This window comes from Danio rerio, chromosome 21 (assembly GCF_052040795.2).
Source record: "Danio rerio strain M-AB ecotype USA chromosome 21, GRCz13ab, whole genome shotgun sequence".
Lineage (NCBI taxonomy): Eukaryota > Metazoa > Chordata > Actinopteri > Cypriniformes > Danionidae > Danio > Danio rerio.
This window is the reverse complement of record NC_141041.1, coordinates 41,137,261-41,156,581: the sequence shown is the minus strand read 5'-3', so window position 1 is coordinate 41,156,581 and position 19,321 is coordinate 41,137,261. Positions and strand designations below refer to the sequence as shown.

At 36.0% G+C, this 19,321-nt stretch overlaps 2 protein-coding genes across 2 annotated transcripts in view; both read left to right on the top strand.

Moving 5' to 3' along the window:
* Positions 1 to 19,321, top strand: part of LOC147838928 (uncharacterized) — a 619,529-nt gene that overhangs the window by 176,611 nt on the left and 423,597 nt on the right. The gene's annotated exons all lie outside the window — the stretch shown is intronic.
* Positions 1 to 19,321, top strand: part of sgcd (sarcoglycan, delta (dystrophin-associated glycoprotein)) — a 407,777-nt gene that overhangs the window by 908 nt on the left and 387,548 nt on the right. The gene's annotated exons all lie outside the window — the stretch shown is intronic.

The window sequence follows — 19,321 nt, the reverse complement described above, 5'->3', positions numbered from 1 at the left end:
TTCTTTAGTTGACTCCACAATGATGGTTCTAATCTCCATAAAATGGCTTTATTTAGTATTTAAGGCATGGGTGAACCCATTTGAGCCTTATGTGTTACTTTAGACTCGCCGAGCAGAAGCACATGGTGACTTTTTGCACTATTGTGGACGCAGGTGATGTGTGATGCCTGCTGAGGTGGCTCATTACTCTGAGCCAGGAGACTGAGCCTACATATCGGCTGAAACCAGTTCTGTTGCTCTGCCAAAACATCTCTGTCACACTCACAAATGCCAAACACGCTGTGGCGTTTTTCCCATCCTCAATGGCAGGCTGTATTTCTGCTTTCTGGAAAGAAAGATGTGTTGTATATACGGCAGAATCTTCATCTGCTGGGAGTTGTCGCTGCATCTCAAGAATCTGATTTAGCCAAAAGGCACATATCCGCTACGTTTATGTCCACGATTTCTTGTTTAGTGACATTCAGTCTTTTTCTCATATTCCATGTCTTTACACAATGCCTTATGAAGTGTCACATTCCCATTTTCTCCCACTTAGGAAGATATACTGGTGTCAGAAAGTCACTGTGAAGATCTTCAATATGTACTTACAGAGTGAAATTAGAGTGCCATTGACTAGTTTTTCAGGAGAGCCAGAATGAAAAGATGTAGAATGAGTCAGTTGTGTTGGAGATCTAATGAGCACCTGAGGGCAGGCTGGCAGATTTTCTGGCCAGGGGAATGGAAAATCCCTCTTTAGATTTTAAGAGATTTTAATTGTGTGAGAAAGGGAAATTAGTTGCTTTGCTTAGCTGCTTGTGATTGAACAGATCTGAAGCCCAGAGTGGCAATTGCAAATGTGAGAGTTTTTCTAAACCATCATGAGTTTGCAATATTTATAGAACGCAGGTTAAAGGGGTTGTTCACTCCAAAATTAAAGTTTACTTACTATTTACTCACCTCCAGCTTTTTCCAAACCTTTATGAGTTTCTTTATTCTGTTGAACACAAAGAAGAATTTTGAAGAAAGCTGAACACCTGTAATCATTCACAAAACAAATACTGTGGAAGACAGTGGTTACAGGTCCAATAGGTTTAGAACAGGTAAACGGTGAGTAAATGATGACAGAATTTTCAGTTTTGGGCAAACTATCCTTTTAAGAATAAAGGTATTACAGACAAATAAATGCTCAAAGAAAAATCTATAAAATAAAATATAAAATTATTTCTATAAAATAAATAAATTCTCTATACAATAGTTATTATGCACTGTTTCTGCAGAGAACATAGGTACTTATACCTTTTTAAAAATATATAAATATATATATATATATATATATATATATATATATATATATATATATATATATGTATGTGTGTGTGTGTGTGTGTGTGTGTGTGTGTGTGTGTGTGTGTGTGTGTGTGTATATATATATATATATATATATACATACATACAACGGTATGTATATATATATACAACAGTTCTTTCTCGTTCTCGAATAGCACAGCACTCGTACAGCCTCTTCACTCTTGTGTATTACTCCAACCACATAGATGACAGCAGATCAATAGACTCACTGCAATTTGACAAATATTGCAGCTGTTGGACAACATAATGTACTTGAGGCTTTTTCAGCCAAGAATGTGGTTGTTTAGATTGCAACTATGCAGTTTATTTATAAGGACAGTGCCTATGGGCACATGAGAGTCTATACAAAATCTCCAGTAACAAAAAAGTTGCTAGATTTGACGCTAGTCTTTTTTTTTTCTCAATTTATCTCTGAGGGGGTCTGAAAAGTTGCTAAATATAGCGACAACGTTGCTAAGTTGGCAACACTGTGACAGAGACCGCATATTAAGTCCTTAGGGGAAGAAAAAAAATTATTTTCTTTTCATATTTCAAACTACAGCTGATCAAATCATTATGAAACAGGTAAGTGACACTCTTAAGTAGATCTCTTTCTTTTTTTATGTTGTAGTGCTGTATTTATACCATAGTAATCTGCTAGTATTTAAGTTCCTTTGGCTTTTTTGGGCTTAATAATTGTGATCTCCCAATTGCAACACTGAAATACTGGAAAATCTCTGTAGACTGATGGCATTTCATGCCGTTGAGATTTACAATCGTACAATGTGAGCAAAATCACCTGTTTTGTCATTACTTGAGTTATTAGAGATGAGAATAATTTAAATAGCTCTAAAAAGACAGTTTCGGCTGTTCTGACAGTCAGCTGCAGATGTGAATGAATGGTGGAAGAAAGTAGTTCCTCAAAAAGGATTTATGAGACTCTCTGTGTTTAATTTTCTTTTTTATATACACGATCATGCAGTCGAATTATTGTATAAACGCAATATCACACTCATAGCTGTGCTATATGGCTGTACATTGACACTAGAGGGACACTAAGGCACTTGGCCGATCTACAACCATATTGCACTGCTACTTCTGTAATATTGCTTATATATATATATATATATATATATATATATATATATATATATATATATATATATATATATATATATATTAGGGGTGTCATGATTTCGATTTTTAATTTTAATGATTTTTTAATGATTTTTAATTTTTAATTTTTGTTGAAGTGCTTGTTGAACTGCAGATACAGGAGACCCGTCGACAGAGCTTAAATCCTCTCCTCTTTCAATGAAGTCACCGGTGTGTAAGCATTTTGGATTTCCAGTGAGTTACAGTTTTGCAAGCTCTGCTATGTACGTATTAGGGTTCGTCCAATAGACAACACCGGCATCGCGATCCTCCGCCCGCCCCCATTGCAAATCCGCTTGCGAAAAGTACACACTCAGGCCCTGTTTACACTGTCTTTGTTTTTAAATGGCATTTTAGAACGACAACGATTTGACATCCACAGTGGCGTGTAGCATTTCTGAGCAGCCCTCCTTCCTCACTACCTCTGAAAATGCATATCACGTGACCACACAGACACAGACGCACACACACAGCCATGGGCTCGAGACAGCGGGTTCAGGCAGTCAGAGGATCAGTAGACTGCTTCAATCTTTCACTCACTTGTACTTAGTCCTTTTAGCGAACACCTCAGATACTGTTGGCTGGTTCCTGTTGGTTGTGCGTCTTTTTTACCAATACCATTATAACGACACAGATCACTGCCTATTCATGAGTCCCGCTGAAAAAGTGATTGACAGGTGGTAATTATGTGTGTATCTTACCTTTATTCATTTACTGTATGATTTGTTTATGGATAAAACAAAGACCATGCAGGTCAGGTAGTTTAAACGGTGGGCTACAAATAATTAATTGGTCATTAATTAATTAATTATTCAAAATCTAATCGAATCGTGCCTTTAGAATCGAAAATGTAATCGAATCGAGGATTTGGAGGATCGTGACAATATTCAAATATTTCCCAAATGATGTTTAACAGAGCAAGGAAATTTTCACAGTATGTCTGATAATACTTTTTCTTCTGGAGAAAGTCGTATTTTTTTTTTTATTTTGTCCAGAATAAAAGCAGTTTTTAATGTTTTAAGAACCATTTTTAAGTCAAAATCTTTAGCCCTTTTAAACATTTTTTTTAGTTCACTAGACTACAAAACAAGCCATTATTATACAATAACTTGCCTAATTACTCTATCCTGCCTAGTTAACTTAATTAACCTAGTTAGGCCTTTAAATGTCAATTTAAGCTGTATAGAAGTGTCTTGAAATATAAACAAGGGGGCTAATAATTCAGGGGGGTAAGCTGTCTTCAACTACATACATATATATATATATATATATATATATATATATATATATATATATATATATATATATATATATATATATATATATATATATACTAATAAACAAAGGTTGGTATGTGGTGTCTGTTGCAATAAATTAAACTAATATAATCTGAATAATTAAACATCTTTATGAAAACTAGATTTTTTAATGGACAGGCTTTGATTTTGACTAAATGAAAACATATAACAAGGCAGACAATCAAGGAGAGATTCTTCCAAAACAGGCTTCTGGAAAATGGAGAAGAACCTGTCTTCAGTTAGATTTATTAAATGTTACAATTATACATGTTGTCCCCTAAGGCTCAGCTGTACATTTCAGTCCCTATTGCTTTCTTTAACTCGTGTGAAATGAGTTCCTGCTGAAATCCCTTATACTAATGTAAGAGCTCTGTGCCACACAGCAAACCCGTTGAAAGGGCTTCTATAGCGATTATTAATTCGGTTTGGGTGGGAGGCATGTATATCAACAGCAGAGTCCACAGAGACAGGAAACGGGAGGATTATTTTTGCACTCTAATTAGTCTACTACAAGCTCCGACTTAATTGGTGGCCCCTAGTTTGCATTTGATGTGTTGGGAAATGAAAATAAAGGCTAAAAGCAGGGTGAAACGAAATGAATATGTAAAAAAGCGAAACAATCCGTCAACGTTCTTTTGAAGTAGTGCTGGAAAAGACAAGGCAGGATGTGAAGGCAGTAGGAGCTGAGTCTGTTGCGCAGATCAAGCAGGAATCCTGTTTGAATAAATATGTAATCTGAGCCTACAGGACCATGGTGCATTAAAAATGAGGACACATTTGACTCTTAAGAAGATGTGAATTTCGGTGACTGTCATTTGCTTCTTTCCAGCTGGGTGCACACTTTTAAGTAAGTGCATGTTTGTGCGTGAGGCTGTTTAGATTGTTTTATTGCCAGCAGAGGTTGCCTCTTATACTATAGGTTGTGCCGTGCTAATGCATTTAGAGGGGTGTTCAAAACATCTAAAGATGATGCACTAGAAAAACTTGCCTTTCTTTTCAAATATTTATCAACCGCTCTCTCTCTCTCTCTCTCTCTCTCTCTCTCTCTCTCTCTCTCTCTATCTCTAAAAATAATAATAAAAATCAACTGATACAAATATACAAATAAAGCTACTACTACCAATACATTATTATTATTATTATTACAATATAATATATGTACTCTTTAGTATTCTGTGACCCTAAACACTTTAGGGTCAGTGACAATCTGAATTAATTAAAACTATTAGAACTAATAATAATAATAATAATAACTGACAATTCATAAAACTATATTTTGTCAGTATAATTTATAATAACGTAAAAATATAAACAATAAAAATAAAAATATACAAAGGCCTCTAGATTACACTTATTTACCAAAATAAAATATGATCATGCCTTTATTTTTAATTGTTTAATTAGGACAGTAAGGTCTGACTTTGCTTAGACAAAAGTCGTCACTTAACAGAAATAATGTACAGTATAGAATATACATGAACTTTCAGAGTTCATGCTCAATAATGTTCATATCTGGTGACTGGGCTGGCCAATTCTGAAGCACCTTGACCTTCTTTGCTTTCAGGAACCTTGATGTGGAGGCTGAAGTATGAAAAAGAGCAGCATCTACAATTTGTAATGTAATGGGCAGCAAAAATGTCTTGATACCTCAGGCTATTGATGGTGCCATCCACTCGGCAGATCTCTCGCATACCCCTATGCTGAATGTAACCCAAAACCATGAGTTTTCCTTCACCAAAAATGACTGATTTCTGTGAGAATCTTCGGTCCATACAGTTTCCAATAGGTCCTCTGCAGTATTTGTGATGGTTTGGATGTAGTTCAACAGATGATTCATTTGAAAAAAATCTACCTTCTTCCACTTTTCCAAATGATCAACTAGAAGTCAAGTTATTTGTTGTTGCTTTTAAAACTGAGATTGACTGCAAGACTTTTGTCAGGTAGTGTATATTCGGGAGCTCAGGCTCACTGGAAATATGGAAAATGTGAAATATTTTGCTCCAGGTATGTTTCATTGCACGTTTCAGATGTCAAATCCACTAGAGGGCGCTGTTGACATTTTTGTGAATCTGAAAATTATTATATTTAAGGGCGCTTTCACAGCTACACTTTTGTTTTGGAACCTGTCTCGTTTTGCCCAGTTAGCACGGTTCGTTTGGCATATGTGAAACCACCAATAGCTCTCTGATCTGCGCCAAATCGCGCCGAGAACGCTTGAATAAGGTGGTCTCGGCTCGATTGAAATGAACTCTGGAGCGGATCGATTGCAGTGAGAAAGCAAACGATCCGAGCGCGGTTAGATCACAGTGTTTTATGGATATGTACTAGGCATACGGCTTTATGAAGAGAGAATTATGAGTAGGGCGGGAAGTTTCGCGAGTCTCCAGATGCCCACAAACGAGTGATAATCTCCCGGTTATCTCGCTTCTCCCTCCCGGTCCTGAAATAGGCTACGTCACGCACCCTTCTCACCCCTACCCACCGCGTCTCTCCTCACACTTAAGACACGTCGCTCGCACCCTTTCAAACACCACCAAACCACCACCTCTCCTGACAGCTGAGCGGGATTCTGCAAAATAAACCCTGACACTGACCAATGTGAGGAGAGTTTACTCGCACGTGACTTGTTTTAATTCTTTTGGTCCGATAAGAAACTTTGGAGTGTGAAAGCGAACCGCACCAAGAACAATGAGCAACGATGTAACATTTGTAATCTCTATTTCAGAACAACTGAATCGATTCACAGTTGTGAAAGCACCCTAATATTAAATGCTATAAAAATATAATTTTTACTTTTCTTTTTTGCTTGGATTATAAAAAAGAAACAAAGCAAACAAATAGACAAACTGGACACAAAGCTGTAGCCTATTATTACACTTTCTTTGGTTTAATTTTTGTGTACTCTTTTTTCTAATTATATAGTATTTTTGACTTATTTTGCAGCAAGAAAAAACTGATATTTATGGACTAAGGCGGTTTTAAGGCGAATGATAAAGCTGCAATTTATATTGTTCCAAGGCTTTTCATATTGGTTACAGATATTGCATCAGCTCTAAAATGTATGGTACTGAGTTCAAACAATGTCTATGTATAGATTGTCCAATTAAAATGACTAACCCTTATTTACCTGTCTAATCTTATAGAGACTGAAAAGCCAGTCCTGTTCTTCAAATCCCTTCTCTCCCAGACCTCAAATTGATATGTTCCCCTTCACATAAGGTCTTTTCATGAGATGTTTGCCTTAGGATTTATTCAGGAGAACAACATTTGACACATCAGTCCCCTAAAGCGGAGAGCACATGAATCTATTCCAACTGTCAAACTGTCATATTTGTCTATTAAAATTGCCTCTAGTTCTTGTAAAAAGAAGTCCTCCTTTTTTCCTGTTTGGTTATTTAAATCTGCTATCTCGCACAAAGCTGTCCTGCCACCTCACGCAGGAGAATGAAACCTCGGTCAACAGAGCTGCTTGCATTTTTTCAGAAGGTGTCACAGAAAGAATTGCCACCTGCATTGATGCACCTTGGCCCTTTGTGGGTGCAAACATCATTATTTGATTGCCATCATGTATGTAACGCCTGCTGAATTCAGTAACACCTTCCATTACAGCCTTCAATTTACATAGTAAACACTTCTCAGTAGTAATAGTGTACCTACACAGTATAGATGTTTAAGTATGAGTTATTTTTACCCTGTACCAATGAGCAATAAGGGTTAAACGTGACTCAACTTTTATTGCAGGTTATGCTTGTACATTTTACATACACATCCTTCTTCTAACGTCCATGAGAAGGTGGGGCTTGATATAAAGATCACCTAGACCAGCAAACTACTGACCTATACTCTTTTTTTTAAACCATCTTTCCACTGCACACAACATTCGGACCTAACTGTCGGAATACAGCCCCTTGTGGCAGTCGCACAGAACTTTTAGTTTTGTTATGCACTATGGGAGAGAAGCTAGATTCTCGTGGTGAACAAAATAAAGGAGGGCAAAAGCAAGAGATTCTTCATCCGCTCACCATGGTTGAATGAATGGATGAATACTAGAAACTCATAGACCACTAAACAATTTGGAGGGAATGTGGAGACAACATTAAAAATATATATTTATTTATTACTTAATTATGAATAGAAATGTTTTTATTTTGATATAAACCTTTTTTTCTGATTCCAAAAATAACAAAACCCCCCCCCCCCCCCCCCCCCCCCCGACTATTTCTACTCTCGCGTGCAAAGACCTGATTAAACAATACTGGAATACATCACATCTGGTCGACCGGTCGCATAAGGTCTAGTTGCAGGAGTTCAAATATTTTTACGGATCCGTAGCTCAAATTGGATTCAATTTTTCACATATGGAGATAACTGAAACCTACGCAGCTCCCGGACTTCTGTCCATTCGAAATAAATGACTTCCGGTTTGTTGCTCGTCGCGTGCAGTGGAAAGGCGGCTTTAGACCCGGACCAATTGATAGTTTTCACATGACATCACACCATTAGTGGAACGCCTTCTTGGCGGGCAAGGTGTTAGTATCTTCCAAAAGAATTGCCTCTTGCATTGATGCAACTTGGCCCTTTGTGGGTTGAAACATAATTATTTGATTGCCATCATGTGTGCAACACCTGCTGAATTCAGTAACACTTTTCATTACAGCCTTCAATTTACATAGTAAACATTTCTCTGTAGTAATAGTGTATCTATAGACTGCAGATGTCTAAGTATGAGTTTTTACCCTGTACCAATGAGCAATAAGAGTTAACCACGTGTCTTAACTCACATTTTTGCGAATAGTAAAATACTTTTCTCCGGGTACGTTTCATTGCACATTTCAGATGACAAATCCCTTAGAGGGTGCTGTCGACACATTTGCTAATCTGAAAAACGTCACCACTGACCTATATCCTTCTTTAGACACAACTGATTGTTAGTTTTCACATGACGTCACACCATTAGTGGAACATCCCCCTGGCGGGCAAGGCTTTACTATCTCCCACTTTTTAGTAAAAAAACAAAAAACAAAAAAAAAAACTGATAACTGTTGTGCAATAAGATATAACATTAATAGTCGACAAGTAGACATGACTGGGCTGTGCTATAACAGAGTTCCCTCATAGAAAGAACAGCCAGGAGGGAGAAATGTATGGATTTTTGCCAAATGGAAGCATCATTGACCCATAACAATCTATAGGAACTATAACTGCCAGTGTGTTTGTATACTTTTTATACCGTTTCTATTCTAATTTGCAAGTTAAGTGCAATTAAAGAATAAATTGAAATGCAAGGATAAAATATAAATGGACTATGCATATGAAAAGATTTTCCCTACCCGCGAACATTAATAAAAGCAAAAGAAACATGAATAAAAAAAGCAGACAACAGAATAAACAAACTTACTCGCTATAACATTGTCACCAATGACTAACATTGATGAATATTCTCAAGATAGATGTAAACAACGTTAAACTGGACCTGTTGGTGCAGTATATGGATCGCAAGTGTGGCTACAATATATAGCTTGTGATCATATCTCTGTTTTGTTCTGTTGATTTGGGATCTAAATATTGGTAGCTTGAAGCAGATAGAAACGAGACTGAATTGTGCTGGGTTTCTGTGTGAAATCAGGCTGAAATTACACCTATAAACTATGTAACATCATTTTCTATCATATTTTGTATAGTGAGGGTCAAACAAATACATTTTTTTACATAATTAAATTTTATTTAATATACAATAAAATATAATATTATAATAATGTAATGTTATTTAATAATATGAAATATATATATAAATATATATAATATTTTCATATTATATATATATATATATATATATATATATATATATATATATATATATATATATATATATATATATATATATATAAAAATCCACCACCCTTATTTATGGAGCAGTTTGAAGTGAAATTAATAAATATATTTTTATTTTTAGTTGTAAATTCATTTTAAGATGTCTTATTATTATAAAAGTGAAGCTTACATTAAGATAAAATGTAAAAACAGAAGATTGAGTGTTATAAAAAAAAACAGCTAAATAAATAAAAAATTATTAACAGTAGAAAGGTGCTTTTCAGGACTTGGGGCCCCATGGCTGGAGTTGCTTAGGGTCTCCAAATAACTAAATCCTGAAGTTTTTTGTGGTTTTTATTAGAGGTTCTGCAACAAACTGCATGAAAATAAGAAATAGCGCTATAAATATGATTAGTGTAAAAAAAAAAAAAAGTCATTGACTTTGTCAAACTGTTCCATAATGTAAATTTTATTTTCAAACGTGTATTGAAGTACTTTTTTTGCCATTTCACAAAACTGCAGGCTGAATCACATATTTCCAATGAGCCTGTGTTTATATTTATGCAGTAATTTATACCGTTATAATGTTATTTGCTGCTTTTTAATATACAATTATATTTGCCTTATTTGCCTTATCTATTTTTTTTATTGTGCTGAACTACCCTCTATTTTTAATGGTAAAGTGTTGTGTTCCATTATGTTAATTTTGTTTAGTGAAAATTGCTGAAAAGAATTGAAGTAGTTTTTTGTTTTTGTTTTTTTTAGCTGGATTGTATGTTGGTTTTTAACAATGCAGTGCAAACTGAACATCAGCATACTGTAACATGACACTGCCATTCATATTACATCCACTAGAGGACACTTGTTAAAAGCAAAGTATGTAATTTTTACCTCTAGTGGGCACTTATTCACAATAAACAAAAAATATACTGTATTTATGGATTTTTAATACTTTTTTTAATGTAATGGGTGAATGATAAAGCACCAATTAAAATTATTTCATGGCTTTTCATATTGGTCACAGATATTGCATTGGATGACTTCAAACTGAGTTCAAACAATGTTGTGTTTTTGAAACATTTTAATGAAAAAAAAGTATTTTAAATGTTACTATAAGGTATTAAAACATTAATATAAGGTTATAATAACTTGCACAAACAACTATTTTAACCCTTCTGCTGACTTACAGGACAATGAACCAGCCACTATTTTCAAGTCTGGCTTCCACACAAGGGCCAAACATGGACAATATCTAGACCAAGTCTCAGCCAATTTAATGACCCAGAACTGGACCAAAAATGTTAGTGTCACGACTGCAATTAAATTGATAAACCCATGAAGCATTAGGCTTTAGGCATACTATGGGAATATTTTTTTCCTGAAGCGACCTGATTGGTAGAATCTTTTTCTTCACTCAAAAATAATTCAAATGTGGGTCAAGAGAGGCCAAACTTACGTGGCCCACATATACATTTTTAACATCTGGGCCAAATACTACATTTGACATCTGGCCCAAGTCTAGTGTGCCGCCTTATAGACGATGCCACCTTTGCCAAACCCACATGCTGTATACCAATGCTGAATAAATGCTTGCTGTGCCAGCTTTATGTCAAATCTGGGCCAGAATTCTTTGCTACCTGGGACCCAGATAGCAAATGTTTTCTGGCCCAGCTCCGGCCCACACAATAACTTTTCCCTCAGCCCAAGTACTGCAAAGAATGACGGTCCTGATTTGGCCCATAACTGGATTAAAGGCAAGGGCCACATATGGGCCATAACCAGCCCAAATCTCAGCCAATTAATTACCCCTAACTGGCCCTGAACTGGGCCAAAACAGGTTTATGAGCTGTAAGATTATACTTTAACCAGTAACCCCAAAAACTGAGCCATAATCCAGCCTAATGTTACCTAAACAATGTGAACAATCGCTACACTCATCTGGGCCACACACCTACCATCCACAACTGGCCCAAATGTAGTTTGCCGTCATGCATGCTGTGCATCATTGCCATGCATGTTCCACATGGCCCTCATAATGAGGTCACATTTGGTCCAAGTTGGCGCATAACTGGATTTAAGACAAGGGCCACACATGTTCCATAACCAGCCTGAATCTAAGCCAATTTTTCACCAAAAACAGCAAAAACAGGTTTATTACTGGTACAAATTCTTAGCTATAAGTTTATACTTTAACCTGAAACCCCGAAAACTGAGCCATAACCCAGCCTAATGTTACCTAAACAATGTGAACAATCGCTACACTGATCTGGCCACACACCTCCTATCCACAGCTGGCCCAAATGTAGTTTGCCATCATGCATGCAGTGCCATCACAGCCGTGCATGGCCCACATTCGGCTGACATTATGCATGCCAGTGCCAGCAACATGGCAGCAGTGCCATAATAAGGCCACATTTGGGCCAAGTTTGTTTTGTTTTGGAAGTGTTGCCCACTTTTTTAAACTTAATGAAAAACTGATGAAGTAACTAGACATTCACAGAGTTTGTGATGAAGATAAGGTTTTAAATGAGTTTAAAACAAATTTTAGGATTGAAATTAAATTTAGGGGCAACAAGGTGGTGCAGTGGGTAGCACAATCGCCTCACAGCAAGAAGGTCGCTGGTTTGAGCCCTGGCTGGGTCAGTTGGCATTTCTGTGTGGAGTTTGCATGTTCTCCGCGTGTTTGCGTGGGTTTCCTCTGGGTGCTCCAGTTTCCACTACAAGTCCAAAAACATGTGGTATAGGTGAATTGGGTAAGCTAAATTGTCCGTAGTGAATGTGTGTGAATGAGAGTGTATGGGTGTTTACCAGTGATGGGTTGCAGCCGGAAGGGCATCCGCTGTGTAAAACATATGCTGGATAAGTTGACGGTCTATTCCACTGTGGCGACACCAGATTAATAAAGGGACTAAGCCGAAAAAAAAACGAATTAATAAATAAATATTGCTGCTTTCTTTTAGAGGTTTAGCCAAGGCAGCTAATTTTTATCACATCAGTGTATACAGAATTCTAAGACAACATGCGTTAAATGTAAAAAAAAAATTCCTACTTCACAGAGTAAAATGAACCCTCAATTAATCTTTGTCTCAGAGATGCTTGTAGATTCCAAAAGGCGTCAGAGGAAGTATTGCCACCTGCATTGACTTTTCCAGGCCTGCAAACACCTTCATTATTTGATTGCCATAGTATGTGTAATGCCTGCTGAATTCTTGGGTCTAATAAATGCATCACGTGGGCCCTCCGGCACGGCATTAAGTGCACAATAAGTTGGCGTATCGTTTTGATGCAGACCTGCACAGCTGCGCTATACTGAAATCAGGAGCTCTGGGGCTCAGCTTAAGGGTGATCCTCCGTGACTGACACATAATGTAGAACGAGGGTCACCTTATTATACTGCCGACATCTGCTAGCCTCCGACTCTATGATTTGCTGGAGAAAAAGGTGCAAATTAGAAAAGAGAGTTGGTAAGGGTCTCACCACCTCAATTAAGGCTTGAACAACCCCACAGGATGTCAAAATAAAAGCCTGAAGGGTGTTACACTTAGATAATAGCAGCGAATACTGTGCGTTAACATTGTTAGGGCTGATAAAATGAGATAGATTAGAATGGATGAGTTTAGACTGCTGACCTGTGAAAATGAATCAAAAAAGATCATTTTTAAAAGTTGTTGTGTTGTGTTTCAGTAAAAAAAATTTTTGTTGCGTAACTACTACTTCCTAATTCATTGTATACATACTGGGCCAAAATGGGATGTCTCATGTCATTTATTTATTCTCGCCATACTCAAGGTCTTGGTCTCTTTTTCTTCTCTTGTTTATACTTATAGCATCCATGTGGGATAAAATAATGACACCTTAACTTTGTCTTTCGTGAAACGCAGTTGCTGTTTGATGTATAGTAAATTGAACTAATTCAAAGTAGCGTCACAGTGCAGAAAAACTCGTTATGAATGCATGTTAAACTTCCGACTGTACAGTGTGTTTTCTTTTTCTTGTAATGCGTTGGTGTGTGTTTTGAATTAAGGGACGTTTTCATTTTCCATTTACTGACAGTCTAAAAGGCTCATCCAAAGCAGAATAAAACAGTCTCCTCATAAAAGCCGGCGTATCAGTGAGCCGCTACATTGAAAGCATATGATCTGATTTGAGCCTTCTGATTAGTTCTCGGGACATGGCAGATTTTGCTGTCAAAGGCAAGTGGTGTTTAGAGGCTTTTACAAACAAACAGTTTTTTCTGAATGCGCTGATGCTGTGATTTAGATGATTTGAAGCAAAAAAAATTGTTAATCATATAATTTGTGCCCAAAGCATTCACTCAATGTCATTAGCTCATTTTTGGCGGAAATGGAGTTTAGCAACTTTTGCATCTGAACTCTTCATATATACATAATATATAGGGGGGTTGAACTCACTATTGCCTTCAGAACTGCCTTAATCCTTCCTGGTATATATTCAAAAAGGTACTGGAAATATTCCTTAGAGATTTTGGTCCATAATGACAGCACCACACAGTAGCGGCAGATTTGTTGGCTGCGAATCTTCCATTCCACCACATCCCAAAGGTGCTTTATTGGTTTGAGCTCTGATGACTGTGGAGGCCATTTGAGTACGGTAAACTCATTGACATGTTCAAGAAAGTAGTTTGAGATTATTTGCGCTTTATGACATGGCATGTATTCCTGCTGGAAGTAGCCATCAGAAGATGGGTACACTGTGGTCATAAAGGGATGAACATGGTCAGCAACAATACTCAGGTAGGCTGTGGATTGACACGATGCTCAATTGGTACTAATGGGCTCAAAGTTTCCCAAGAAAATATCCCTTGCACTATTGCACGACTACCAGCAAACTGAACCGTTGATACAAGGCAAAATGGATTTATATTTCTATGTTGTTGATGCCAAATTCTGACCCTACCCTGTCTTAGCAAAAAATAGAGACTCATCAGACCAGGCAATGTTTTTCCAATCTTCTGTTGTCCAGTTTTGGTGAGCTTGTGCAAATTGCAGCCTCCGTTTTTTGTTCTTAGCTGGCACCTGCGTGGTCTTCCGCTGCTGTAGCCCATCTGCCTCAAGGTTGGATGTTTTGTGCGTTCAGAGATGCTCTTCTGCATAAATCAGTTTTAACCAGTGGTTATTCAAGTTACTTTTGTCTTTCAATAAGCTCGAACCAGTCTGGCCATTTACCACCCAAGGCATTTGTGCCCACAGAACGGCTGCTCACTGGATATTTTCTCTCTTTTGGACCCTTCTCTGTAAACCCTAGAGATGGTTGTGCATGAAAATCCCAGTAGATCAGCAATTTCTGAAATACTCAGACCAGCCCGTCTGGCACCCACAACCATGCCACATTTAAAGTCACTTAAATCACCTTTCTTCCCCATTCTGATGCTCGATTTGAACTGCAGGAGATTGTCTTAGCATGTCTGCATGCCTAAATGCATTGAGTTGCTGCCGTGTGATTTGCTGATTCGAAATTTACATTAACGAGCAGTTGGACAGGTGTACCTAATAGAGTGACTGGTGAGTGTATATTCAAACCCATGTATAAAACCCTGTAAGTCCAGTAAACACAGGAAAACAGAGTATTTTTAAGTGTTTTCATATTTTGTCTATTTACATTTTTCATTCCTTTTGTTGTTAAATATAATGCTGTTGTACTTTTCAGCTGCATCCACACAACGCCCTTCTCTCTAATGAGCTGATGGGAGTCTTCTGTAAATATACAAATAATAAAGGGTTCATGCATATTTGCAAATATGTTAATGTAAGCAAATGGATTATGGATAATATTGTCTGTGTGAGTGATGGTCATATTTACCTGCTGTATGGTTGGCTGCATTGACTAATGAGCTTCTGGAATAAGATTTACTTAACCCCTCTTTTTTATAGTGTTCAGGAGATTAAACATTTGAGCAACGGGTTCCACCCGCAAGCTGCTGCTATTTTTGCTTCTTGTGAATGTAATCTTGTTATCAGCTGTACATGTGTAAAATCTGAATTAGAATTCATAGAGCAATATTGTAGCAACAATAATTTAAGTCATTCAAGTAGGACTTTTCATTTATGGAATAATCATCTAAAAAAAACGGTCCGTGACTGAAAAGTAAATGTTTGTGCAAATTATGTAAAAATGACAATGTTCATTAACACAAGAGTCTGGTCACTTTAGATCTTTAAGATTACTTTTCATATACAACATTTATTTGTTTATTTATTTTTTTACAGTATGGCCAACTTGATTTTTTCCCCCACTATTAATAACCATTATCTTGTTTGTTTGTTTTTTTTCCTAGCATATTCATTGGGGAATGATTCTTGCTCCGTAATCTTAAATTGATTTGCTAGAATTTTTTTTTCATTTGGTACTGACTAATATAATGTATAACTAATAAACCAGATTTGAGCAAATATCTTATTGAATACCCAAAGAGACAATACTTCTTTTAAAAGCAGGATGGGTGTTTACCCATGTGGAAAAATAAAATATAATTAAATGCAATTAAAATACACTTAAATACTGCAAATACATTTTTAGTACATTGTTATTTTTTTGTGTTAAATAAAAGTTTGATGGTTTTACACTATGAATATACTAATTAAAAGTATGTTTATACTTCAGTAGGACTTTAGTACACTTGCCAAAAGTATACCAAATACCAGTAATACTTAAATAAATTTTTAGTGTACTACAATAAAGTACACAACAGAAAAAACATCCAAAAGAGTTTTATTAGTGTGTTTTTCAAGTGTGCTTTAAATGCTTTAAACATTAGTTGATTTTTAGTACACTGTTCACATACTAATCCTAAGTTTAAAATAATTTAATATATAAACAATCTATTAGTAATGTATGGTAGTAGAAGTACATTTTCCTAAAAGTTGTACTTAAGTACACTTAATTTGAATGCATTAGTATCACTAACACTTAAATTGATTTTGAGTGTGTTAATTTTAATTTTACATTAAATTGATTTTATTAAAAATCGATTACTATTATATTGTAGTAGAAGTACATTTTCCCAAAAGTTGTACTTAAGTATACTTAAATGTGAATGCACTATTATCACTAACATTTAAATTGATTTTGAGTGTGGTAATCTTGCCAAAACATTATTGTCTTGAAGTATGTGTGTGTTGTAGGTCAAGGAATGATCAGGAAAGCCAAGAATGGGCATGCAGAAGGGATGATATGTTTGTGTATATCCAGTGTAATAATATGATAAACTAAGGAAATGTGGTAACACTTTACAATAAGGTTCATTAGTTAATGCATTTACTAACATGAACTAATCATCAACAACACATGTACAGCATTTATTAATCATAATTGAACATTTACTAATACATTATTAACATCCAAGTCCATGCTGGTAAACATTAGTTAATGCTCCATGAGTTAACATGAACTAACAATGAACTACTGTATTTTCATTAACTAACGGTAACTAACATGAACAAATACAGTAGTAAATGTTTAGTTCATTGTTTGTTCATGTTAGAAAATGCATTAATTAACATTAACTAATGAACCTTATTGTAAAGTGTGACCGGAAATGTTTTACATTGCATATTCTAAAATTGTTCTGGACTGTTTATCCTTCTACTTAATTATCTTTTGTCAAACCAATTACGTGTGGATGTCTAAACAATCTAATGACATAGGTTTGTTGACTCTGTTAGCATAAATATCACTGTATTCTGAATGTAAGGAAGGTCGACCTGTGGAGCTCATGGAGAGTGCTGAAGTTGATTTCTTGGTGTCAAAACATCAAAAAACTCATTAAATTTCCTTCTATTTTATTTCATTACTGACTCTTTGTTTTTATTCATCACAACTGGTCTTTCACTGCAAATCCCCTACAAAGTAAACCTATATTTTTTTTAAAATACAGATATAGTATGTTAAAAGCACATTTTAGTTCAATTTCAGTTTGTCTTAATAGCACAGTTGAGTACACTTAGATGGTATTAAGTTTATCTTAACATATACTTAATACTATATTTTAGTACATTAAGTACAAAATTAGTGTGTGAAAATAGAGCACTTTTAGTACATTACTAAAAAAGTATAATTAGTGTACTTAAAGTGTATTTTAGCACGCTGCTTTCTCATTTTGTATATTCTTATAACATATTACTATTATGCTTTAAGCTATTCTTAAATATATTTATAAATGTTTAAAATTACTATTCAAGTGTATTTCTAGTTGTAACTAAATATATATTTTTTAAAATACAGATATAGTATGTTAAAAGCACATTTTAGTTTAATTTCAGGGTATCTCAAAATAGCACAGTTGAGTACACTTGGATGGTATTAAGTTTATCTTAACATATACTCAATACTATCTTTTATTACATTAAGTACAAAATTAGTGTGCGAAAATAGAGCACTTTTAGTACATTACTGAAAAGTGTACTAAGTATACTTAAATAAAGTGCATTTTAGTGCACTTTTTACCTGGGTATGCTGGGCATTATATGAATAACATAATCATATTTCCAAAATTGCCCTTTTGTATGGATGTGTACAAAGATGCTAAACGTTTAGACTACACAATTTTCAAAGTGGTCGCATCAGATTTTTTCGTGATGCATGACTATCTGAGATTGAATTGCGTCACTGCTGTGTTTACAATGCAAGATGGATCGGCGACAGAGGGTTTCACACGGCATGACTTTAAAATAGGAAGAATCGTAGACAACTTTGTCTCGGCCCACAATCTAGGTCTCACAATCAAACACACACAAACAGCGACATGGAAACAATGCAAGGTCACTTAGTATATATTTTGTTTTTAACTAGCCTACATAATGAGAAAGAAGTCTTTAGTGGTAGAAAATGTTCTTATTTTACTCACCTGACTTTTGAATGCAATTATTCTCCTCCACCTTTTTCGACTTGGTTGTGGTATTGCTCAATTGACAAGTCAAACAGGCACTCCTGCCAAATTTCCACTTTACCTCCCTTTTAACTTTACCCCTAACCTCCCACTGACCTGTAGATATACACACTACTAGATGCTGCTCTCATATTGGCTGCAGGAGATTGCCAATGTTATTTTCAATCAGAACACATTTCACACAAGATGATTTGAGTAGCTGTCATCTCCAGATATTTAGCACACCAAATATCTCAAGAACGTCGACAACTCATCAGCGATTCTCTCAGGTTGCGTGTTTGATAGTTCACATTGTGTGATTCTCATGCTGCGTTCACACCAGATGCGGATAAGCGTCAAGCGCGAGTGATTTACATGTTAAGTCAATGCAAAGGTGCTAATAGACATCCTGCGGCGTGATACGCATGAATGAGGCAGCACGGATTACGCGATTCACCAAATTGGGCTCGGCTCAGTTAGAAGCACTGCTGAAACCCTCCATCATCCACATACAGTTTCTGGAGGAGTTTATGAGCTCACAGAGCTGGGTGCAAGTCTGAACGGATCTATAGTGGACTCAGGCACAGCTCCAAATCTATCAACGCTGTTTTTCAACCTTCATAAAGCACAAAAACACATCTATTTTCTTAATAAAATCCATGTTAACCATTTAGCAATGAAGCTAAAATCATCAGGCAGACAGAAGCTTATAGAGCTGGGTGCACCTGAAAGGATCTAGTGGACTCAGACACGGCTCCTAACGTATCAAGGCTGTTTTTCAGCCTTCGTAAAGCACATAAACATAACTATTCTCTCAATAAAATCCATGTTAGCCATTTAGCAATGA